Here is a 27,445-nt window from a genome sequence, read left to right on the forward strand (position 1 = left end):
GTAACGGCGCACACCTACTATTAATTAATTATACTTGCAGCAGGCTCACCTGCTGTTCAATACATTTTGTATTTACAAGGATCTGTGTAAATGTGTGGGAAATTAGAAAGTGTGACATAAAAATGTCTACTTGACAATATCTCTCATGAAATTATGAAAAAAATTATAATAAAAAATGATAAACACAAAACAAAAACAAAATATTAAAAAAATAAAATATAAAGAAACCAATATTGTATGAAAAAACCGCACAAATATTCTGCAAATATAAATCGCTGACAATATGTGTAGGGGTATTATAAAGGCCCTACTACACATATAAAGATTATAATATACTTGTTGCGATATTAAAGGTGCAAATATACATTAGTGCAAAACATTCATTGCAAAGTGCACAGTGCTTAGAAAAGTGCTATAATAACAATATCTTAGTGAAAAAGTGCTACGTGCTGCTTAAAGTGCCAGGGTTTATATACATTTTCAGTCCTTATATATTTATAAAGTCGCTAAATGGAAGCATGCGATTTATAAGTTGATATAAAAGTCCAACGGCAGAAAAGACAATAAAGCTCCAGTAAAAAGTTCTTCTAAAACAAAGGTGACAGTGTGCTTCAGTTCTCAGTGGATTCCTGGATTGCAACCGGTGCGATTTTCGTGTATAAAGACAATAGTCCGCACTCACCAGCTCCCCCTCCCCTCCACAGTGTGAGCCCCTGTGCCGCTGTACAGAGCTGGTCCGGTTATTATCCAGTGATAATCCAAAGATTTCCTCATTAAAAGCAAGATGAGGCAAACATAGTGTAATCCAGTATTTTAAAAGTTTTATTAAATAAATAGATAGAATGCTGACTATAACTATAGGATGGGGAGATGGAGGGCAATGTGGAGAGAGAGGAGAGAGAGAGAAGAAAGAGGAGAGGAGAGAGAGGAAAGAAAGGGTTGGGGGGGGGGGGAGAAGAGAGGAGGGAAAGAGGAAAGAGAGGGGAGAGGGGAAGAAGGAGGAAGGGGGGGGGGGAGAGAGGGGAGAGGGAGTAGAGGAGAGAAGAGAAAGGAGATGGGAAGGAGTGGGAGAGAGAGGGGTGGGATAGAAGAGAAGGAGGAGGAGAGAGTGGAGAGGGTATAAGGGGAGAGGAGACAAGGGAGAGAGAGGGGCAAGAGAGGAGAGAGGGGAGAGAAGAGAGGGGAGAGGGGAATAAGGAGGAGGGGGGGGGAGGGAGGAGAGGGGTGAGGGTGTAAAGGAGAGAAAAGAAAGGAGTGGGAGAGAGAGGGGGGGAGAGAAGAGGAAAAGGAGGAAGGAGTGGAGAGGGAATAAGGGGAGAGGAGACAGGGGAGAGAGAGGGGAAAGAGAGGAGAGAGGGGGGAGAGAGGGGGGAGGGGGAGAAGAGAAAGGGAAGGAGGAGGAGAGAGTAGAGGGGGAGAGGAGAGAAGGGAGAGAGAGGGGGGAAAGGGAAAAGAGAGGAGAGATGGGAGAGAGGAAAGAGGAGAAGAGAAGAGAGGTGAGAAGGAAGAGAGGAGAGAGAGTAGAGAAGAGAGGGGAAGGAGGAGGGGAGAGTAGAAAGGCAAGAGGGGGAGAGGAGAGAGGGGAGAATAGAAAGGGGAGAATAGAAAGGGGGGAAGAGAGAGTAGAGAAGAGGGGAAGAAGGAGAAGAGTGAAGAAGGGAAGAGGTGAAAGGGGTGAGAGGGAAGAGGGGAAAGAGGAGAGGGGAAAGAGAGGAGAGGGGAAAGGGGTGATAGGGAAGGGGGGAAAGGGGAAAGAGAGGAGAGGGGAGAGTAGAGGGGGAAGAGAAAGGAGAGAACAGAGGGGAAAGGTGAGAAGAGAGATGGGAGAGAGAGGAGAGAGGGGGAGAGGAGAGAGGGAAAAGGAGGGAGAGGGGAGAGCAGAGAGGGGAGACAGAGGAGAGAGGGAAGAAGGAGAGGGGATAGGAGAGGGGAGGGGAGAGAGAGGAGAGAGGGGAGGTGAAGGAGGGGGAGAACATAGAGGGGAGAGAGGGAAGGAGAAGGAGAGCAGAGAGGGGAGAGAGGGAAGGAGAAGGAGAGCAGAGAGGGGAGAGAGGGAAGGAGAAGGAGAGCAGAGAGGGGAGAGAGAAGGAAGGAGGTGGAGAGATGGGAGGGGGAGAGGAGAGAGGGGAGAGACAAGGGAGAGAGCGCAAAGAGGGGAGAGAGAGGGAAGGAGGTGGAGAGGGGGGAGAGAGAGGAGAGAGGGGAGAGAGAGGGAAGGAGGTGGAGAGGGGGGAGAGAGAGGAGAGAGGGGAGAGAGAGGCGAGAGAGAGGGAAGGAGGTGGAAAGAGGGGAGAGAGAGGGGAGAGAGAGGGAAGGAGGTGGAGAGGGGGGAGAGAGAGGAGAGAAGGGAGAGAGAGGCGAGAGAGAGGGAAGGAGGTGGTGGAAAGAGGGGAGAGAGAGGGGAGAGAGAGGCGAGAGAGAGGGAAGGAGGTGGAAAGAGGGGAGAGAGAGGAGGGAGAGGAGAGAGAGGGGAGAGAGAGCAGAGAGGGTAGAGAGAGGGGAAAGACAAATGAGAAAGAGGCGAGAAGAGATTAGGAAAGAGAGGAGAGGGAAAGAGGAAAGAGGAAAGAGGGGGAGATGAGAAAGGAGAGGGAAGGAGAAAGAGAGGAAAATTTGAGAGAAAAAAAAAAAAGAAAAGAGAAAGAGTCTGATGGGCACACTAACCCCATCCTAAGTTCTCATCATTGATTGAGTTAAGTGTGTCCAGCACAAGAATAGATTAAAATAGCACAAATCGGATGTAACGCTCCTTTACGTCAAAGGGTTTCGCACGGACCATGTCGGGTCCACATTTCAATGAATCTCCCTTCTTATTGGTTTGGGAAAGGAAACAGCCGGAGGAAATATATTCCTAAATGGGTTGTACACAGAATAATACTTTTCCAACAGCAAAACAATAGAGCTCTTTTGTGCTCCTCCCTTTCATATAACACAATGGCTTGGAAGCGGTGAATATCGCACAGAAAGAAAGATACTGTTTACTTATAAGCTTATAGCCCCTCCCCCCCTGTGCCCACCGAGCCCCACAAAGAAAAACGCAGAGCCTCCATAGAGCTGATTAACCCATTCCTTGTTAGCGATGATTGAGAACTGCCTCTCGCTCTCCGCCATATACCCCCTGGGGGAGTCATTTGTTTTATGGGCTTTAAGTGGGTTCTTTCCCCTCTCTTTCAGAAAATGGTTTTAAAATCCTATGTGCCCCATTAAGCACGGCTTTCATTCAATTCCACGGAGGCCGGACCGTGAAATGTAAAACAAAGACGAGCGTTCGTCAGAGGCAATGAGTCGCTTTGTTTTGCCAGATTACACAGCAAAAAGCAAGCACTATTTTGGAAGGGACGGGTTTGCCAAATGCTTCACCAAAATATACAAACACCAATGATTTACCAGCAATAGAATTATAATTACTGTTATAAAAGCCATCGTGTTCACCAGCCATGCGGTGCTTTCACACTGCTACATTGAGAAAACGCGTTAAAAACACATATGCATTTGTAATGTGTTTGATGTGTTCCCGATGCATTTTCTGGCTGGCATGCACCTGTTTCACATAGACATGCAACTCAAAAAAAAAATCAAAAAAAAAAAAATGCAGCTGCAATGTGTTTTTGATGCGTTTTTGAAACATTCCCTATTCATTTCAACGGGGCGCTGTGTTTTTGATGCGGTTTTGAAAAGCGCACCAAAGATGCACCAGCATTACAGAATGAGTATGTAGGTCAGTCTTGGGTATATAGATCAGCATTACAGATAGGGCATATACAGTATCTCACAAAAGTGAGTACACCCCTCACCCCGCTTTAAAAAAAAAAAAAACAGCCCCTCCCACCCCCACCATAAGGCTGGATTCACACCTAGGCATTTTTAGTGCATTTTTCAGATTTGCACTAAAGAACGTGTTCCATAGGAAACCATGATAAATGTTCTGTAGTGCAAATCTGCAAAATGCGAAAAGCACAAAAAATGCATAGGTGTGAATCCAGCCTAAGAGTCCACGATTCCAGAATCCCGAAAGGGGCTGGGTGCATGGATAGAGGGGCGGCGGCAGGGATAGGGGGGGTGGTGCCCTTGTGCCCACAATGCATGGGCAGCCACTGCTCAGAACCCACTAGTTTTTTTTTTTTTTTTTTTACAGCCACAAAAAACGCACCATGGTGAAAACAGTTGATAACAGTGTGTGCATGGACACATAGGATAAACATGCTGGAGAGTTTATTGGCTGAAGAAAAAAAGAAACTTCTCAAGCCAAAAACAGCAGCTGTAAAAACGTCCAAAAACGTCAAGTGTGCAACTCTAAACTGGTAACCTGTGAAGGCTTTTTAACCGCTTAAGGACCGCCTCACGCCGATATACGTTGGCAGAATGGCACGGCTGGGCACAAGCACGTACAGGTACGTTGCCCTTTAAGTGCCCAGCCGTGGGACGCGGGAGCGCCGCTGGCGGCGCACTCGCGACCCGGTCCTGAGCTCTGTGACCGTGGCCGCGGGATCCGATCGCCGCCGGTGTCCCGCGATCGGGTCACAGATCTGAAGAATGGGGAGAGGTATGTGTAAACAAACCTCACCTCGTGCTTCATAGGAAAGGCTGTCACTGATCATCTCTTCCCCGTTATAGGGAAAGATGATCAGTGATGTCACACGCCAAGCCACGCCCCCCTACAGTAAAAAACAAAACACACACTTAACCCCTACACTGCCCCCTACTGGTAAACCCCTTCACTGCCAGTGACATTTTTACAGTAATCAGTGCATTTTTAATTGCACTGATCGCTGTATTAATGTCAATGGTCCCAAAAATGTGTCAAAATTGTCCGATGTGTCCGCCATAATGTCGCAGTCACAATAAAAATCGCTGATTGCCACCATTACTAGTAAAAAAAAAAAAAAATGATAAAAATGCCATAAAACTATCCCCTATTTTGTAGACGCTATAAGTTTTGCGCAAACCAATCAACAAACGCTTATTGCGATTTTTTTTTACCAAAAATATGTAGAAGAATACGTATCGGCCTAAACTGAGGGAAAAAAATGTTTTTTTATATATTTTTGGGGGATATTTCTAGATTGGAAGCTCTAACGAGCAGGGCCCTCTAGTCCCTCCTGTATTGATTTGTATTGTAAGTGTACTGTCTGCCCTCATGTTGTAAAGCGCTGCGCAAACTGTTGGCGCTATATAAATCCTGTATAATAAAAATAATAATAATAATAGCAAAAAGTAAAAAATATTACATTTTTTCCAAAATTGTCGCTCTATTTTTGTTTATAGCGCAAAAAATAAAAACCGCAGAGGTGATCAAATACCACCAAAAGAAAGCTCTATTTGTGAGAAAAAAAGGACGCCAATTTTGTTTGGGATCCATGTCGCACGACCGCACAATTGTCAGTTAAAGTGACGCAGTGCCGAATCGCAAAAAAAAAGGGGCTTGGTCCTTTAGCTGCAAAATGGCCCGGTGGCTTAAGTGGTTAAAGCGTCACCTATTGAAGTTTTTTCGGTACCATACTTTGGAACTATTCCACAGGTATACTCAATTTTAAGACATGACACGTTAGGTATCTGTTTACTCAACAAATATATTTTATATTTATTTTACCTAAAAATTGGGTATTATATTGTGTTTGTGTGTACTAAAATTCATCAAAGTGTATTTTTTCCTCTAAAAATTGCGTTTGAAAAACCTCTGCGCAAATACCGTGTGACAAAAAAAAAAGTAATCACCATTTTATTCTGTAGGGCCTCTGCTTACAAAAATATATCCTGTTTGGGGGGGGGGGGGGGGGGGGGGTCGAAGTATTATTTAGCAAAAAATGATGATTTCTACCTGTAGGAGAGAAATGACAGAATTGGCCTGCGTGACAAACGGTTAAAAATTACAAAACAAAATCTGAAAGCGATGAGACGGCAATAACTAATTTCTGTACTTTGAACTGTTTTCATTGCGTCATGCTAAACGTTTTCTCTGTGGCTTTTGGTTGGGCCCATATGATGTGGCATTCCTGGAAGAAGCGAGTGACTTTTACTGGTAATTTCCTGCAATCAGAGTGACAAAGACAAGATGGGAGCCATTTGACTGGCCGGCCTTTTGGTCAGTGTGACACGGCTGTGTGATGGACGCAGAGGGGCCCCGAATGACGCGGGGCCAATTCTAACCAGACATCCAGACTTGTCCTGCAAAGAGCCGGTGGTAGCTGCTAAGTACTACTAACATACATATTAGCCTAATGACTAGCAGATACACTACAAATCCAAGACGCTGTAAAACATTTGAATGCATTTGTCGCTGTTTGGAGAAGGAGTTCTAATTACTTTGGTAAATAAACTCAGGCTGTATTGTATGTCACTCACAAGAGAGGAGACGCCGGGGATTTGTAGAAAGGCTTTTCTCTGCCCACCACCAAAAAAAAAAAAAAAAGAGGATAAATTCTGTAAAAAAAATAAATAAAAAAGATATTGTAACACATGTATACATTTTCTAAGAAGAACTCTTAGAAAATATGCACAAATATCCTGAATAATAATAATAATAATAATAATAATAACTCCACTCACAATGAACAAAGGTGAACTCCAGGCAAAACAAGAAAAAAAAAAACACAAATGAAAGAAAACAAAATAATTGAAATCCTTAACCACTTCAATAGCGGGCACTTTCACCCTCTTCCTGCCCAGGCCAATTTTCAGCTTTCAGCGCTGTCGCACTTTGAATGACAATTGAGCGCTCATACAACACTGTACCCATATGAGTTTTTAATATATATATATTTTTTTTTTACACAAATAGAGCTTTATTTTGGTGGTATTTAATCACTGCTGGGTTTTTTATTTTTTACAAAAAAAAATGACCGAACATTTTGAAAAAAAAAAGAGAAAGTTTGTCTGTAAATTTTTTAAATAAGTAATTTTGTCTCCTTCACTGATGTGCGCTGATGAGGTGCCACTGATGAGGAGGCACTAATATGCGGCACTGATGGGTACTGATAGGCTTCACTGATGGGCACCAATAGGTGGTACTGATATGCGCCACTGATGAGCACTGATAGGCAGCACTGGTGGGCACGGATAAGCGGCACTGATGGGTGGCATTGATGGGCACTGATGGGCAGTACTGATGAGCAGGCACTGAAAGGCAGTACTGACGGGCACTGATTGGTGTCACTGCTGGGCACTGCTCTGGCTTTACTGTAATCAGGGCACTGATGATCAGTGCCCTGATTATCTGTCTGGTGTTCCCTGTGAGGCGATGGCACTGATGGGCAGCACTGATGATCAGGCACTGAGCAGCATTGATGGGCACTGATGGAAGGCACTGATGATCAGGCACTGAAAGGCAGCACTGACGGGTACTGATTGGTGTCACTGATGGGCACTGCTCTGGCTTTACGGTAATCAGGGCACTGATGATCAGTGCCCTGATTATCTGTCTGGTGTTCCCTGTGAGGCGATGGCACTGATGGAAGGCACTGATGGGCAGCACTGATGATCAGGCACCGAGTAGCATTGTCAGCAGCAGCATTGATGGGCACTGATGGAAGGCACTGATGATCAGGCACTGAAAGGCAGCACTGACGGGTACTGATTGGTGTCACTGATGGGTACTGCTCTGGCTTTACTGTAATCAGGGCACTGATGATCAGTGCCCTGATTATCTGTCTTGGTGTTCCCTGCGAAGCGATGTCGCTGATCGGCTCTCCTAGCCACACACTCTGTCTCAATGTAAGGGTGGAAATACACTCTACTGTGGACTAAGACAATACTTAAGATGGCGCTGCCTAACCCCTGGACACAAGTTTTTTAACGTTTCTTAAAACAGTAAGTAATATGCGATTGGGGCTGGATTACAGTGGCTATAGTCTGATAATTACTTATTATAATGGACTAAATGAAAAGAAGCCTCAGAGTGGGAGAGTTTACTTCCTCTTTAACAGTACCCTTCCCTGGACACACCTGAACTCATATGGAGGGTCATTCACATGCAGTATATACAAGTTTATTGGTCATTATAAACTCGATTTTGAAAACACTTGAAAAAAAATCGATTTTTTTGTGACAGTTTGGTGACTCTTCTTCGCAACTGGCATCTTGTAGTTTCAAAAGAAATCATGGTTTCAGAATACATAGTACACAAAAGATAAAATCTCACACAAGGCAGTTTTCCACAAAGCCCACATTTTCTCTTGTTTGCGCAGTTTAGAGGGAGGTCATTGAGTTCCACAAACAAGGAAAATAAAAGTTTCTTTTTATATAGAAACAGAAGATGAAAACTTTACAACGGACAGCCAAGAGCCACTGCAGTGTGTGTGTGCGTGTATTATGATCGGGCCGCGTACCCCGCCGTCTGCATACACATAATAAATGTGTTCCCAAATAAAGGGAAGCTTGTTTTCAGGGACATCTTTGATATTGTTTGGTTTGATCTTTATTCCCAAATTATGCATAAAACCTCTTAAAAGGGCCCTTTCACTGCTTAGCCTGAGGGAGTCTGCCTCAGAACAATGTTCAACAGAGCCCGGGCAGGTTGAGCCAAAGGATTTGGCGACCTGTAAGTGGACTTCTGGGCTTAGCAGGAAAAAAAAGATGAAAGCTTCACTTAGTCTCTCCTTCAAAAGGTAACTCTATGTACTTTGCTTGAAGCTGGCCGTCAACTTGGTTTCTCTTCATTTCAGTTGACAATGTTTAAACCTGACAAGATATTTGTTTAGTTTGATACATTGGCTTTCAGTGGCAGCTGCTCGGTGCTGTTCATTTTTGGTGTTTAGCTCCAATGTACTACCTTAAGGCCCCCTAATCTTCCATGTACATCTAATATAAACCCATATATTAACTCTTCTTTTAATACAACAAACTTACCTGAAATGCTACATTAATCCTCCCTGTATCACCTATACAAATCCTCATGGGTTCCCTCCTGGTTACCCTAACTCTCTTCAAAAACATTAACATTAGCCTTCTTGTAACAGCAACCCTTATAGCGTGCACACACGACCGGACTTTTCGACTGACTTGGTCCAGCGGACAATCTGACGGACTTTGCAGATGAGGTCTGCTGGACTTTCAAAGGAACGGACTTGGCCGCACACGATCACTCCAAAAGTCCGACAGATTCGAACGGGAGGACGTAGAAAAAGGAAGTTCAAAGCCAGTAGCTAATAGCTACCCTAGCGTTAGTTTTAGTCCATCGGACTAGCACACAGGCGACAGGATTTTTCAACCAGACTCGGGAAGAAAAAGTCCGCTGGAGCCCACACACGATCGAATTGTTCAACGGATTCTAGTCCACCGGACCAAGTCCGTCTAAGCCCTTGCACACACGGTCGGAGATTCCGACAACCAAATCCGTCAGAGTAATTCCGATGGATTCATTCTGGAAGAGGTCCGGAAGTGATGTTGCATACACACGGTCGGACTAAGTTGTCGGAAAATCCGATTATACATAACGTGATGACGTTATTTCGTTACGACGGGACTACGTTCAGGCTAGTAGCCAATAGCTTTGGTCTAGGAATTTGATCTGAGCATGCGTGGCACTTTGTCCGTCGGAGTAGGCTACACATGATCGGAGTATGTCCGATCGGAGCATTTTGTGGAAAAATTTTACCGGCAAGTTGGAAAAATTGGTCCGTCAGATATTCCGACGGAAACAGTCCGATGCAGACCACACACAGTCGAATATCCGACAAAATGGTCCGATAGGAAACATTCCGACGGAATCTCCGACCGTGTGTACAAGGGCTAAAAGTCCGGTCGTGTGTATGCGGCATTACACTAATCTTTCCTGCTACCCCAACATTAATGTGAAACCACCCTGTAATCACACCATTGTCTCTAAATGTTTTCCTAAATATAACCACCATCTACATAACCCTAGCAATAACCCTCACATTTACCCTATATTCCTAGCCCCTAGCCCATAACCTTCCCTGTGACACTAATGCCCTGTAAACACGATCGGACTTTCCCAACAACAAAACCGTGGAGTTTTGTTCGAAGGTTGTTGGCTTCAACTTGTCTTGCATACACACGGTCACACAAATGTTGGCCAACAATTACGAACGTAGTGACGTACGAGACGTACGTGATATCTCCATTCAGGACGCTAGTTTTACAAGACCGAGTGCTTACGGCTCGTACTTGATTCCAAGCATGCGTAGACTTTTGTGCAATGGACTTCTTCCTATAACAAATGTTCGATGGAGCATACACACATTCGGATTTTCTGCCAACAAGCTCACATCCAACATTTGTTGTTGGAAAATCTGATCGTGTGTACGGGGCATAATACTACTATTAGTCTTCCCTGTAATCCTAACTCCAACCCTCCCTGTAATGCTTATACTAACCCTAACAAACCCTCAATGTAATACTAATCCTAAAGCCTTGTACACACGATCGGATTGTTGGTCAACAAAATCGTGGACTTTTGTCCAAAGGGTGTTGGCCCAAATTTGTCTTGCATACAAACGACAAGGAATTGTTGGCCAACAAACAGGAACGTAGTGACATATTACATGGTTTTTCAGCTCTTTAGCACCACCCTTCATTATTATCCCATTAAATAAAAAGAGAATTGTGCGCTGCATTTTGAGATTTCATAATTTGCCGCATCACGAATGCCAATTCTCCATTATGAACGCTAGTTTACAAGACCGACCGCTTCTGACTCGTCCTTGCTTCCGAGCATGCGTGTTTGTACTTTGGACAGCCTCTCATCACACATTTCCCATCGGAAAATCTGATCGTGTGTACAAGGCTTAACTCTTACCCTCTCTGTAGTCCCAACACTGCTATTAAAGTGGTTGTATACTCAAATTTTTAACTTTTACCTACAGGAAAGCCTATAATAAGGCTTACCTGTAGGTAAAAAAAATATCTCCTAAACCTGTACGGTTTAGGAGATATTCCCCTCGGTATGCGCCGCTGACTGCAGCGGCGCATGCGCACAAGGGGATTCTCGGCCTGAAAATCCGGCAGTGGCCGGCCGGAATGAAATCTCCCGCGCGCATGCGCAGGAGTGACGATATCGCGGCTCCGGCCACTCACAGCGTCGGAGCCGCGATACCCGGAAGAAACGCCGAGGGAGCATGTCAGCTCCCTCGGCGTGGATCGGGCCAGATGTTGGGGCCTCGTTCTAAGGTAAGTATTTCATAATGAGCTAGTATGCGGTGCATACTAGCTCATTATGCCTTTTGCTTTGCAGGTTTAAAAAAATAAATAAAAAATTTGTGGGTTTACTACCGCTTTAACTGTCCCTCTAATCCCAGCACTAACCCTACCTGTAACCCTAATGCTAACCCTCGCACCAGCTATCTTTGTTATCCTATCTTGGATTGTAAGCTCTAACGAGCAGGGCCCTCTGATTCCTCCTGTATTGAACTGTATTGTAACTGTACTGTCTGCCCTAACATTGTACAGCACTGTGCAAACTGTTGGCGCTATATAAATCCTGCATAATGTTATCCCTTGCATCAACCATCTCTTTGACCCTAACAATAACTTTCCCTGTAACACTCACATGAATCCTCGCTGCAATCCCAACAGTAACCCTCCCTGTAATTCCAACATCAACCATCCTTGTAATGCTAACACTGACTCTCCCTATAACTCTAAGCCCTTGTACACACGGTCAGACATTCCGACAATTTTCCGGATTTTGTCCGAAACTTGTGTTGCATATACACACGGTCGGACAAAGTTGTCGGAAAATCCGATCGTTCGTAACGTGATGACGTTATTTCATTACGACGGGACTACGTTCAGGCTAGTAGCCAATAGCTTTGGTCTAGGAATTTGATCTGAGCATGCGTGGCACTTTGTCCGATTGGAATTCTCTACAAACCATGTTGTCGGAAAGTTACTAACAGGGCTAACACTAACCCTGCCTGTAACCATAAAAATCCAACTATGTAACCCTGACACTAACTTCCCCTGTAACCCTAACAATAACCAGTCATGTGTAGCTGGGTGCTGCCCTTAATTTTATATGCAGCCCGTTGATGATATTGGGGGCTGCACATGAGGCCCACTATATCAAAAAGGTTAAACACCACTGGCCTAACATGTATAACCTCTCACTTAGTATGTATTCTAGGAGATTGAGGTTAAGATAATATAAAGACAGAGTCCAGGATTATCTTCTGCTACAACAGAACTTACCATAATGTGCAAGTACAGTATGTACAGTATAGGGCCATATTATGAAGCATTTGGGTTGATTTACTAAAGACAAATAGACTGTGCACTTTGCAGTTGCACTCTGTAAGAGCAGTTGATTCAGAGCTTAATTAATGAGCAGATGCTCTGGTGACTTCCATCATCCAATCAAGTGCAAGCAAAAAAGCTGTTTTGTTTATTTTCCTTGCATGCTATTGGGCACTCTGCAAACTGAATCTTTACCTCATTTACTAAGCTCTGGAGCAACTGCATTTTTCAAAGTGCACAATCTATTTGCCTTTAGTAAATCAACCCCATTGACCTTCCAAAGTGCCCTCCCTCCACCGATCAGATGTCCACCCTTCTCCTTTTTGATCTGTCGCTACTACTGCTGTCTTCTCCTAGTCTTTTTTCAGGTCTAGAGTCTTTAGTCTTCTCTAAATACAATGAACTTCTTTTGCCATTAAAAATTTATTCACTGACAATTTTTGCAAATTTAATTTTAGTCACACTATAATGTCATGTACACACGGCCGGACTTTTCGACAGCAAAGGTCAGACGGAACAAATCCGGCTTCATCATCCCTTTGCTGTTGAAAAATCAGACGGACTTTAGATTTAGATCAGGTTTCAAATCTTTCCGACAAACTCGAGTCCGGTCAAACAAATCAGTTTGTCTGTATGCTAGTCCGACAGACGAAAACTGACGCTAGGGCAGCTATTGGCTACTGGCTATGAACTTCCTTATTCTAGCCCGGTCATACATCATCACGGTCGAATCCGTCGGACTTTGGTGAGATTGTGTGTGGCCAAGTCCGTTAGTTCGGAAAGTCCGTAGGAAGTCCGCCAAAAGACCGTCGGACCTAGTCTGTCGGAAAGTCTGGTCGTGTGTACACGGTATAAGGTGTTCTTTTACCCCCTGAAAAAATGGTTATGTATACATGAAAGGAATTAAACTTATTTTCTTTTACATGTCCCTTTATTCCTGTTTTACTCAATCCCCCTGTTCCTTCTACCTCTTCCTTAGAAACCCATGTGATCATTTAAAATGACATCACTGGCTTCTTTGTTTCCTTGGCTGGTACAATATACCTTCTGCTTTAATAAGACAAACACTAATAAATTAAATGGAGAGGCCTGTAACAAGCAATCAAATGTATCCTTTCCCCACCCTAAATCTGCCCATACACTAGTAGAATTGAATTCGAAATTTTTTGCTTTAACCACTTTAATATTTGGCACTTTCACCCCCTTGCTCCCAAGGCCAATTTTCAGCTTTCACGCTGTCACACTTTGAATGATAATTGCATGGTCATGCTGCACTGTACCTATATGACCTTTTTAGCAGATAAAATGGCAATGATACACCACCGCAGGATGGTACTGTGGGTGTAAAGACAGTGGTAAAAAGTGCCACCTCCTATTAAATATCTTAAAAGCATATACAAAGTGAATACAGACTTTTACAAACAATAATCAACACAACCTACTCTAACTGCTGGGCCAGGTTCAGTAGATGTAAAAACCACTGGGATTATCCCTTAGCAGAATGGAAGCAGAATAGTGTTTCGGAGAAGCAAGTTTTGCGATACAATGCTTCTTCGGGAGCTTAACATATATGACATTTTTATCATTTCTTTGAGACAGATAGAGGTTTATTTTGGTACTATTAAGTCACCACTGGGATTTTTATTTTCTGCTAAACAAATGAAAAAATAAAAAAATGTGAAAAAAAAACTTTTTTGCTATACAATTTTGCAAATAAGTACATTTTCTCCTTCATCGATGTGTGCTAATGAGATTGCACAGATGGACACTGATAGGCAGCACTGCTGTGCACTAACAGGCACTGATAAGCTGCACTGATGGCCTAGGATGGGTACTGATGAGGCTGCTCTGATGGGCACTGATAGGCTGCACTGATGGGCACTGATAGGCAGCACTGATGTGCACTGATAAGCTGCACTGGTGGGCCAGGAGGGGGAATGATGAGGCTGCTCCGATGGGCACAGATAGGCAGCACTGATGGGCACAGATAGGCTGCACTGATGGGCACAGATTGGCACTGATGGGGCTGTACTGATAATCATGGGCTCTCCTTTTCCCAAACAGACAAAGTGTGTGAGGAAAGTACTACCGATAACTGGCAAGTCTGTTTACATGTGTTCATCTGTGATTGGACACAGCTCATCACATGGTAAAGGGCTTCTATGATTGGCCCTTTACCATGATCTGTAATCAGCTGGGTCTGAAGGACACATCAGTCACAGAGTGAGCTAGATGCGTGCTACAGGGGGGGGGGGCGTGGGAGGCGGGGTTCTGGGAGGACATTCTTAGACACCCTCCCAGAACTGGAAGCCCGTGCTGTAGCCATTTTATGGCTATAGTGCGGACAGAAAGAGGTCAAAGTGGTTGCAAACCCTTACACGCCACTTTTCCCTACAGGTAAGCCTATAATAAGGCTTACCTGTAGGAACTGGAAATATCTCCTAAACCTGCCCGGTTTAGGAGTTATTTACTATACCCACTTGCGCCAATGTCTTCGGCACATTGGCACTGAAGGAAGGGCCCGTGCTGTGACTGTCGCCCCCTGCGTGCGGGATTGATGTCACGCAACTCTGGCCAGTCACAGACCCAGAGTCCACAGCCCCGGATGGAAGAGGGGTGAAGATGGACGCCATCAGTGTTTACTTCCTCTTTAAGAACGTTAGTTTGACTTTCTAATTGTTAGTGGGGTCAAATCGGCGTTCATTTTTGACGGCGGAAAATTGAAGGCGCAGGATGGAAACATTTTCTCAAACAAACAAAACAGGGAATGTGTTTTTTGTTCAGTAGTCTATTTATTCCAAAATCGAAGGTTAAAAGCAAATTCAATTTTAAAAGTACTTTTCGAATGACGTCCATCAAGCCATCGAATGCACTGAGGATTTTTGTTTATACTGTATGAACGTTCATTCACAAATCTAGTTTACAGGCAGTTTCAGTTTCCGTCATTCTCCTTGTATCCACTCTTTATCGTTATCAGTGTTATTCTTCCCTATCACGTCCGTACCCGACAAATAAAAATTGCATGGGGGATAAATTCCACCCTTGATAGAACAGATTACAGAGAAGGAGAATCTTTGCTCTTCAAAGAGCCGCTATCACGCGGGTGACATTGGGGAGATGTCATCTCTCATCGACTCTGATAGTCGTGATTTCGTTTTGCTTTAAAGGCCAGTGGGGACGCACACGACACGTTGGTGACTGTAGACAGCCTGTCCTGCAATCTGTGACAACCACAATGCCAGGGTAACTAACATCCTCCTCCAAAATTGTAGATTACTCCTGTCGGAGCCGTGACAAGCCTGGATTTGCAGCCTTGGACTCTGGACAAGAGCACAAAAGAAGCTGCAAAACCAGCATTTATTGTATGGGGTTTGTCAAACACTTGAGAGCCCGGGCTCCGTCCCTTAGGAAGGCATTATTCTTTCATGTCTGGGAATCGCCCCTCCCCAGCCCTCCGGATTGGGCTTCGCTCTTATAATGTAGAGAATAAAGCTCTTTGTGCGCGGTTGGTATTGTAACGCGATACAACTGACAGTAATAATTCCAGGTGATCATTCCCTAGAATTGCCAGGTGGGCTTTTGTCCCCCGCACTTCAATAGTTGGATTATTAGCTGGTATTCGGAAATTCTTCTTAGCTAAAAAAAAAAAGAAGAAAAAAAACACCTATCAAAAAAAAAACTCTTATATTGGTCATTGCCACATGCTAAAGATGATCTCCGGACAATAGATACATATACAGTTGAAATCAGGGCTTTTTTTCTCAGGGAATAGGTACAGGACAGGAACTCCACCCTTCCGAGTTACCGTTCATCTCTGCCCCCTACCCGTCTCTGAGCACCATCCCTTGGTTTCACCACTTACCCACCTCCCAATACAGCACCTTTCAGAGAATACAGAGCCAAGTATTTTGTGCTGCTCAGTAATTTCTATGAAATTTGTTAATGAAAACAAGAAAGATAGTAAAACAGATCCCCAGCAATGAGCAACAATAGACCCCACCTCAGAAACAATGGACTCCACCTCAGAAACAATGGACTCCACCTCAGAAACAATGGACTCCACCTCAGAAACAATGGACTCCACCCCAGAAACAATAGACTCCACCCAGAAACAATAGACTCCACCCAGAAACAATAGACTCCACCCCAGCAACAATAGACTCCACCCCAGCAACAATAGAATCCACCCCAGAAACAATTGAATCCACCCCAGAAACAATAAAATCCACCCCAGAAACAATAGACTCCACCCCAGAAACAATAGACTCCACCCCAGAAACAAAGGATCCCCCAGCAACAACAGATTCCCCACACAATAAATGACTTTCCCCCAGCAACAATGGACCCCCCATAACAAAGTACCATCCCAGCAACAATAGAAAACAAGAAAGATAGTAAAACAGATCCCCAGCAATGAGCAACAATAGACCCCACCCCAGAAACAATAGACTCCACCCCAGCAACAATAGACTCCACCCCAGAAACAAAGGATCCCCCAGCAACAACAGATTCCCCACACAAAAAATGACTTTCCCCCAGCAACAATGGACCCCCCATAACAAAGTACCATCCCAGCAACAATGGACCCCCCACAACAAAGTACCATCCCAGCAACAATGGACCTCCCACAACAAAATACCACCCAGCAACAATATAGACCCTCCAGCAGCCAGCAACAATAGACCTCTCCCTCAACACTAGATCCCACCCAGCAACAATTGACCCCCCCCAGCAAGATAAGACCCACCCCCACCAGCAACAGTAGACTTATCCAGCAACAAGAGACCCACCACACAAAAACAGATCCCCACCAGTGACAATAGATACCCCAGCAGCCAGCAATAATAGACCTCCCAGCACCCCTTGCCAGTACATATATTCAGTGCTGGAGGTGCCGGAACTCCGTTCCCGCTGAAAATCCCTGGTTCAAATACATATACTGGAGCTATTTTATGTGCCAAATAATTTCTAATTCTGTACACAGCCCTGCCAGAAGGGAAAAGAAGCCTAAGGCCGCGTACACATGCGGGGACTGTTCGCTCAACTTTGTCCGTCAAACAGTTTCAGCGGACAGTCCGCTCAAAATTAGCATGGACGGACTTGCCCACACATGACGAACGAACAGTCCGCTGAAACCGTGCGCGATGACGTGAACGGCACGTACGACGGGACGAGCATGCGCGGAACTTAGTTTGACGAACAAGCCTACACACGAGGGGACTGTTCGCTGAAACAGAGTTTCAGCGGACAGTTTTTCGGAATTTCCGAAAAACTTTGTTCAGCAGACTGTCCGCTGAAACTGTCCGCTGAAAGCCCACACACGAGCGGACTGTCCGCCGAAACACTGTTCAGCGGACAAAGTTGAGCGAACAGTCCCCGCGTGTGTACGCGGCCTAATGGTTTCTTCAGTTTAAGTTGACCACCATATTGCCCCCCAGCCTGTAACAGAATAATGAGGGAGCAGCAGCAGACTGATAAAGTCTTCTTTCTACTTTCACCCCCAGTCAGTATGTTCCTTGTCAGCAAATATGCACTACAGAAAAATCTGATTGACTCAGCAGTAGCAACTGTCCCACTTCCGATCGAACACTAGCTCTACTGTACAGAACATTACAGGGGGTTGATATCAAGACAAATTTAGGTACTTATACTAGTTCTATGTAAGGCCCCATGCACACTGGATGTTGATAATAACTGTCCCAAATGGCGTTAATTCTAACGAAACGCATCAGATGGATTCTATGTCCGCGAGGTACCATGCACACCAAACTCGTACACTGGCCGATCGACTTATAGGATGTCTTGTATCTATTAATGTTCCTTTTATACTGGATTTCTGTAAGTTTTTAGCACTGATTTCTTTTAATAAACTGTCAAGCATTTTTACACTATGTGGTTGTTTTGTCTTTCCTTCATGGACCTTACTATGGAGTAAACTTTACCATCCACCCGCACCACCCGCAATACCCGCAGTACCACCACCCGCAATATAATAGAGGAAGCTGATTAGATCTTCTATATCATGCCTGTTTGGACTCTTATAATTTGGAGTCTAGACCTCTGGTAAGGAGGCATTTTATATCAATATTGGTGGAGGTGCACTTGGGTGATCAAAACGCACATTAATTATACTCACTATAACTGGATGTTCATCAAGGAATTCACCTGCATTGCTCAAAGCAGCACCAATTGTTCACACTTTATGGACAGTTGTTTATTCATTATCTATGTTTAGCCTGGCAAAATTTTTTTGCGTCACATGGTACAGACAGAGCCAATCACAGCCCATCTGTACCATGTGATTAGCTGTGGCCAATCACAGCTAATCACAAAAGTAAACACAGAATGAGTAGTTTTCATTCAGTAAACATGGTTGCTTATAACTGTAAAATGCACAGTTCTAAGCAATCATTGTGTGTAAAAAAAAATCTGATCACCTCCCCAGAGTAGTACAATGTTACTGTGATAACTGTATTGGTCTATTTACTACATATACTTAAAAAAAATTATAAATCTATATATATATATATATATATATATATATATATATATATATATATAATGTTTTTTTTTTTTTGTTTGTTTTTTTTTTTTTACATACTTTCACCAGTCAGTGTCCCTGATCACCACCACACCAGTTGTATGATGACTCTGTACTGCACTGGTGAGAGTATGTAAAAAAAAAAATCATTTTTAATTTTCCAAAAAATTGTGACAAAAAAAATATAACTTCAAAAACCTTGCCATGACTCTTAATTAACCACGTCAATACTGGACATTTCACCCCCTTCCTGCCCAGGCCAATTTTCAGTTTTTAGCACTGTCGCATTTTGAATGACAATTGTGTGGCCATACAACACTGTACCCAAATTAAATTTTTATTATTTTTTTACGCACAAATAGAGCTTTCTTTTGGTGGTATTTGATCAACTCTGCGTTTTTTATTTCTGGCACTATAAATAAAAGAAGAGTGATAAGTTTGAAAAAAACACAATATTTTTTACTTTTTGATATAATAAATATCCCAATTTAAAAAATAAAAATAAATTTTTTTCCCACAGTTTAGGCTGATATGTATTCTACATATTTTTGTTAAAAAAAAAAAAAAATCGCAATAAGTGTATATTGATTGGTTTGCACAAGAGTTACAGCATCTACAAAATAGGGGATAGATTTATAGCTTTTTTATTGAATGGCTGTCACATTGCGATGGACACATCGGACACCTTTGACACTATTTTGGGACCGTTTGCATTTATACAGTGATCAGCGCTATAAAAATGCACTGATTACTGTATACATGTCACCGGCACGGAAGGGGTTAACTCTAGGGGGCGATCAAGGGGTTAGCTGTGTTACCTAGGGAGCGATTTTAACTGTAGGGGGAGGGGACTCACAAGGGGAGGAGGCCGATCAGTGTTTCTCTGTACTGGGAACACACGATCGGTCTCCTCTCCCCTGACAGGAACGTGGATCTGTGCGTTTACACACACAGATCCGCGTCCCGGCTCTGTTACCGGCAACTACGGGTGCCTGGTGGACATTGCGGCCACAGAGCACACGCACCGGCTCCCGAGTGACGTGGTGGGCACACGCCCCCTAGATGTTATATGACGCCCGCCTAGGATGGGAGATCCCTCCTGCAGACGTCATTTGACAATAGTCGGGATGTGAAGTGGTTAAATACCTTGGACTGTCTACTTTCCAAAAAGGGGTCATTTGGGGATGTCTGTACTGTCCTGGCATTTTCAGACCTCAAGAAATGAGATAGGCCGTCAGTACATCAGGATTGATCGATTGTCAGATATAAACCATGGTTTGTGGATTCTCTAATGCCAGGTACACATGACCGGACTTTCCGTCAGAAAAGATCCAACGGTCTTCCTGACGGAGTTCCAACCGAACGGACTTGCCCACACATGAACGGCCCAAAGTCCATTCATTTTGAACTTGATGACATACGGCGGGACTAGAAAAGCAAGTTCAATAGCCAGTAGCCAATAGCTGCCCTTGCGTCGTATTTGGTCCGTCGGACCAGCATACAGACAAACGGTTTTCCCGATCGAAATTGATTCCGTCGGACAGATTTGAAACATGTTCTATTTCTAGGTCCGTTGGAATTTTTGAAGAAAAAAGTCAGATAAAGGCCACACACGATTGGAATATGCAACGGAATTATTCCGTCTGACCTTTTCTGATGGAAAGTCCGGTCGTGTGTACACGGCATAACTCTCCTACAGACTAAATAATAGACGCTGATTATCACTAAAGAAATGTAGCAGGATACATTTTTTTTTTTATTGCAGTGATTAAATACCACTGAAAGAAAGTTCTATTTGTGTGAAAACAATTATAAAAATGTCATTTGGGTACAGTGTTGTATGACCGCACAATTGTCAAAGTGTGACAGCGCTGAAAGCTGAAAATTGGCCTGGGCAGGAAGGGGGTAAAAGTGCCCAGTATTATAGCGGCTAAGCTGCTTGGATTTGGGGTTTAATCATTTCTATGTGGATCCATAGCTGCATTCATTCAGGTTTCAGTATTAGCATGAAAAGTACCCATAGACCTGAGGTGACAGTCAACCAGTCTGTCTTCAGCCAAATCAAGCAATGACTTCATATCACTAGTGATCACTGGTGTTTACGACCCCACAGAAGGTTACAGATGCCTACACGCCCGAATGCCCTCTAGCCTTCACACTATAACAATTAATTCCACAATGACCGTATCCAGGGCATAACTGAGCCCAACTGGTGGTTCTACATATACAGAAAGAATGAGCAGCAGTCTGAATGTCTAGGAGATACTCGTGGTGTTGTCTACCCCTTCCTTCCATCCTTTGGGTGATAATTTCTGTGAGATTTTACTCTTCTGAAGTTGGAATCAGTTATCGCCTGCTAGACTAGCTCCACAAAGTCTGAAACTTGCCCAAGCAGGGTTTGTAATTTGGCTATTTATTACCAGCCTAGATAGGTAGACACCCTGAGGACAACCAGTAGGAGAGACATTCTTGGCGGCGTCCAGACCCAACATTCCCCACTGGTTAGGAAAGAAGTCTATTGAGCAGCTATAACAAAATCTCTGAGTGCAATAAAGAGGAAAATGTGCTACAGGCCGATACGAATCAGCTTATTCAAAATGGAGATTCCCATTAAAATTGCTAGGTTACACCTCACCGAAGCCTGCATTTTCTTGTTAATAAACAAATGCAGGCCATGGTGCATAGCTCCCAACTGTCCCTGATTTGGAGCAATGTCCCTCTGTCCCTCATTCCACCTCATTTTGGTCTGATCTATATAGTTGTATATAAAAAGCACTTTTTATGTTTCAAAAAGTATTTCCCAGAGCTAAACCTTTTATCCAATTTCTAAATGGCTGCATTTGTACATTTTAAAAACCGATATAAAGGAATAGCAGTGGTAAAAAAAAGTAATTTTTTTGGTTAATTCTCCTTTAAGGGGGTGTGGCAGGGGGCGTGTTCTATGCCTACATACATTTGTTAGTAGGTGTCCCTCATTCCAATCTCAAAATGTTGGGAGGTATGTATGGTGTGGTACCCCATGGAGTTCTCTCTGCTTAATTGACAGAGAGACAGTCACTTGACTTTGACAGGAGATGTGTCTAAGCTCTCTTCCTACTCTTTAAAGTGGCGTTCCACCCATTTTTTAGTTTATTAAAAGTCAGCAGCTACAAAAAGCATAGCTGCTGACTTTTAATAAACCGACATTTTCCTGCCCCACAGTCCAAAGATGTGGTGCGCCATCATGGTAACTGTGGGCACCCGGTGTTCTGGCAAAAACTGTCCCCCCATCAGATAGTGTCCGCCCCGTACTGCAGCGCTTGCACAGAACAGAGGATAAGGAGACTCCGAAAGTCTCCGAAGATGAACGGCGCCTGCACACTGAGTTCAGATTCAAGCCCCACCATACAAGTGGACATACGGTAGCACTTAGTAAGAGGGCCCCTGTCGTCTGGAGATTGGCCAGTCCCCAGACGACGTCCTATTGCTGACGAAACGCGTAGAGGGGGCCTTGACGGTGACGTCATCGGGTTGGTTGTGAGATGGTGGATGGACATACGAACCAGGAAGTCGAGTGAGACGAATGGCGATACCGCATTGGATGTTCATATACCCCGTGTGATTATTCGGCTATTAGATGACTACTATCTTATGAGTGCAAACTTTTTTTTTTTTTTAAATAACAATTTTACATACTACACCATGGAAGTTCTTTTTGCTTTATATTTTTGAGTATTTTCTATATCATACAGAAGCTCTGGAGTATCTATAGGGTTGAGGGAGACCTTACTTCCCGAGGCTGGGCGAGACTGCTTTTGCAGTCATCGCCTTTTGGTAAGCAGGCACTTCATACACTTTTGGCAGTGATGTGGATGCACTCTGCATGTTTTTGAAGTTATATCACGGATGTCACCATTATTTCTTCATTGATCTTTGTGGACACTTTGATTTTTTCACGTATATCATCATCTTCCTTGATGGGACTCTGCATTTGTTTTTCTTTTCTTTTTTGTAAAATTTTTTTTCTTTTTGTAATTGATCACTATTTTTCATTTGTATTTATATGAGCTTGTTATTAGCGCTGCATCTGCACCAGTTTTCAGTACTGGACTTTTTTGGTGCTAGCTGCTTATTATATATATTTCTTATTTTCTATTCCACTCTTTTAATTTTTGGTTGTAGCGCAGCGTTTGCCACAGGGCTTTAAAAAAAAAAATTATTCTAACTCTATATCCACTTGGATGGTGGGGCTTGAACCTGGACTCACTGCGCAGGCGCCGTTCATCTTCGGAGACTTTCGGCATCTCCTTGTCTTCTGTACTGCGCAAGCGCACTACAGGGCGGACACTATCCAACGGGGGACAGTATCCGAAACAACACCGGCCGTGACAGCTTACAGTTTCACGGCCGGGCACGCACTGCATATGCGCAGTGCTCTCCTATTGGCCAGCCGACTTTCTGGGACCTGAGTTGTGTCCCAGAAGATTGCTGGCAGGGAGGGGCCGCCTAGGGCGAGAGGAGGGGTCGTCTAGGCAGTCAAAGATAGGAAGCAGGAAGTGAGACAGGAAGTCCCATGAAAAAAGGGTACACATGCCCCCTCCCCCCCAAAAAAAATGACATGCCAGATGTGGCATGTCAGGGGGCAAGGAGTGCTTAAAGGGGAAGTTCCACTTTTGGGTGGAACTCCGCTTTAAGCTAGAAGCTGGTCCCAATGTGGGCAGCTGAATCCATACAATGCAGAGAATAAGGTTTCTATGGTGTCATCAGTCCGTGGCTCTCTTCGGACATGTCAGTCCTCAGGATTTATGCTTTGATGTGACCTGTGAATTGAGGGGGAGGAAAGGCCACTTGACCTGGACCACCTCATTACTGGGCAGGGGCATAAATCTGAACATGCTTTGTAAGTTCTTTGGCATGTGACAAATAGTCAATAAAATTAAAAAGGATCAAATAATGCACAATCACCTGGTTATATGTTGTGCTACACTGAACCAATAATAACGTCCAATAATACAGTCACACTAGAAGTTTCCAGATTTATTAAAATTCTTTAAAGAGAGATTGAGTTGCCATCATAGTCTTGAGTTATTTATCCTGGTTTTCTGATTTTATTCGTTGGAATAAAACAATATAATGTTACTCCAAATATCCCAATTTAGGGGCAGATTTAAAGTGTATGTAATCCCTAACAACAAGCATGTTCCCTCTTCATCTACTAAATATACCATTCAAAGTGTGAAATGGCATCAGCTTGCCAGTAACAACACAAAGCCGACACGTCCTTTAACCACTTGTCCTCCAGAAGATTTACCCCCCCCCCCCCCCCCACGACCAGACCACTTTTTGCTTTTTTTTTTGCGGTCATGCAACGCTATACATACATTAATATCATATCCTTCTTTTCCCACAAATAGAGCTTCCTTTTGGTAGTTTTTGATCACCACTGGGTTTTTTGTTTTTTTTGCGCTGTAAACAAAAAGATGTGACAGGTTTAAAAAAAAATGTTTTACTTTCTGCTATAAAACATATCCAATAATTTCTTCAGATATTTAGGCCAACAGATATTTAGTGCCATTCTGATACATGTTTTTGGTAAAAAAAAAAAAAAAAACCCCAATAACTTATATTGATTGGTTTGCGCAAAAGTTATAGCATCTACAAACTATGGTATATATATATATATATATATATATATATATATATATATATATACACACATACTGGAATTTTTATTTATTTAATTTTATACTAGTAATGGTGGTGATCCGCGACAATCTGACACTAACTAAACTTTTTTGGGGACCAGTGGCAGCGATCAATGCTAAAAATACGCAATCTTACTGTAAAATGGGTTAAACATCTAGGGCATCAAAGGGTTAAATGTGTGCCTAACCAGTGTTTTTGTGTTTACTATGTGCTGTCTTTCATCAAACATCACCACAGAAGGAAAGGATTCTAAACCTGGCTCTTCAACCTAATCATCCATTAAATGGGTGAGGTTTACTAGGTGCAGCTGCTCTCTGAAAGAGTTTACCAACAAGGTTTGGACTGCAACCTGTAATGGAAGATAAGAAGGGGAAAAAAAGGGAGCGCTTCCCTTTTCCCCATATCTGCTGTTTTCACAAATGCAAGAAAACACACCACATCCCTGCTAGTTCTATTATTGTGCCTAGATTATAAAACGGAAGTATATGGTATCCTCATCCTTATATAGTGACTACAAAGAAAGTTTTGAGAGAAAAAAAGGGAACTATTGCATGGAACATCACAACCATGGTTTCCCTTGAAATCACCCAGCAAAGTAACGGACTGTCTTGATACCAATTTATAAAAATACAAATGTTTATTATTATATATAAAAAGTTTTTTTTAGAAAATAAAGGGAAAAATTATATAGACATAAAATTTCAATGGTTACACAATGTAGCTATAACATAGACAAAAAGAGATATTCTAACGATATTGAGTGTCCAATTCGGTCTTTGGTTTCTACTAGTTTCGCGACTTTTCTGTCGCTTCTTCAGGAGACCTTGTTTGTCTGAAATCGAAGTTTGTAACAGTTTATTTGACAAAAATAGCATAGTTCAACATATTTGATGTATTATTTTACAAAACCTTGAAACAGAGGGCAAGGAATAAAAAACGAAGTGTGCAGCTCACCACCACAAAGGCATCAAGTCACAAAGCATTTGGAGTTCGGGTGGTCCCAGCCGGCCAGGCTTTAACCACCCTTTGGGGCGGACACGGGAGGTTCAAAAGTCAGCTATAAAACAATAGTCAGAAACTCTGAATAGTAAGTATATCTAATTAGAGAGCATATCATTTATATTTTAATAAGAGTATAACACAAACATACCGATATAATCAGATGCTTTTTAAATAATGCAGCATGGAAAAAATGCATCAGCTCATCAACGCTGGGGTCCAGATATAGATGTTGGATATACCCAGGGAGGTGTGGTAATAAGTCTGGTGCACAGTAGGCAGTACGCCCATAAAGAGTACAACAAGGGGTCCAAATCTTTTGCCAAATGCACAATAGGTATTTATATGTGCAGAGTTGACCTAATGAAGATATGCATAGATATAGATCAGTAAAAAAAATATATGTTGGGTAGCCACCATAGAGGACGTTTAGGGAGGGAAGCACTTACCGGTGAGCGAGATCCCCCCACACCCACACGACCGCTCTTAGCCTGGAGGTCCTGCGTCCTCCGTTCCGCTGCTGTGAATATGCGCCATATTGGCGCACCTTTAACCTCCGGCCCGGCGACGTCAAAAGCCCGACGCTGGCGCCGAGCTATGACGTCGCCGGGTCCGCCACTCCTACTGCGCATGCGCGAAAACGTCGCGACGCACATCAGCTTGAGTCACCATGGAAACCCATGGTGACTCATTGCTAAAGCGGACCTGGTGCCGCCCACAGGTGAGAGGCTTACAGGGCCGCCGGAGAGGCGCGTGCCCGCCCCTGGGAGTCTCCTCCCATACTCCACTCTATGCACCATATCGATGCCAGAGCGCCTGGTCACAAATAGCCTGTGTAGTGTCTCACACCTCGCTTAACATTACAGAAATCAATATATATAAAGGGGTAGACAAAAAATAAATAAAGTGTTAAATCAATTGAATTGGCAACATTTATTCACAGATATTTTAATCTATAGTTCTCACCATACGTAGCACTTGTCTAGAAGAGAATACAAAACAAGAACAAATAAAAATAAGTTAGGGTACTAAGTCAGAGACGGACTACTGTCCACAGAATATACTGTTTGCTAGTACCAAGAAATCGCAGTGGCATCAAAAAAGCCGAGAAATTGGGCTCACACGGTACCAGATAGCTTAGGGACAGGAGGATGAAAAAGGGAAGAAGAAGAGGGGGGAAAAAGCAGGGGGGGGGGAAAGGGGAAGAGGGAAAGAAGGAAGGGAAGGGGGAAAAAAAGGAAAAAAATGGGAATAAGAAAAATAAAAAAAACAGAGAGAGGGAAAAAGGAAGAAACAGGGGGGGATGAACGGAAAAGGAAGAATGAAGGGGAAGAAAAAGGGAAAAAAAAGGGGGGAGAGAAATTAGTTCATATTTGCCGTAAAGACCTATATATAAACACAAGAGGCTGTTTCACTTAAGGAAATATTTGTATGTTTTTGTTTCGTTCAAGCCAGGTGGGACCAGGGCATCTAAGCGTTCTATCCATAGGGTTTCTCGTTTTAAAATTTCCCTATCCCAGTCACCACCGCAGGTGTCCTCATAGATTACCTCGAGGACAAAGAATTTAACCACTTGTGGCTGGTACCGATGGTGAATACACATCAGAATACACTTAGAAACATTCTATCGCAACACTGGCATTTTTTAACGGATCATCATACTCTAAGTAAATATGTTAGACAAACCCCGGAACTGGTCTTCAAGAGGGCAGCTACTCTTGGAAACAAACTTACCAGAAGCCACTACCAAATCTCCGCACCAAGTCGGCGGGATCTACGTGGCACCCACCCCTGTGGTGGCTGTCCACGCTGTCCCTGGATATGTGAGGGAACTACATATAATCTCCCAAATGGAGAAATCTTTATCCCATCATTCTATGCCAGCTGCGACACGAGAGGCGTTGTCTACCTAATGGTTTGTGCCTGCGGGGCATTTTACGTAGGCAAAACCATTAGAGAGCTCCGCCAACGTATAGGTGATCATCTTTACTATTCTTCGGGCGGCAAACTGACGGCGGTCGGCCGCCA

At 43.5% G+C, this 27,445-nt stretch overlaps 1 long non-coding RNA gene across 1 annotated transcript in view; it reads right to left on the reverse strand.

The window, feature by feature from the left end:
- LOC143923849 (uncharacterized) overlaps window positions 1-27,445 on the reverse strand; it is a 128,801-nt gene that overhangs the window by 3,478 nt on the left and 97,878 nt on the right. The window lies entirely within an intron of this gene.

This window comes from Lithobates pipiens, unplaced genomic scaffold, assembly GCF_037356315.1.
Source record: "Lithobates pipiens isolate NorthernLeopardFrog02 unplaced genomic scaffold, aLitPip1_a1.2 Scaffold_22, whole genome shotgun sequence".
NCBI classification, from domain to species: domain Eukaryota; kingdom Metazoa; phylum Chordata; class Amphibia; order Anura; family Ranidae; genus Lithobates; species Lithobates pipiens.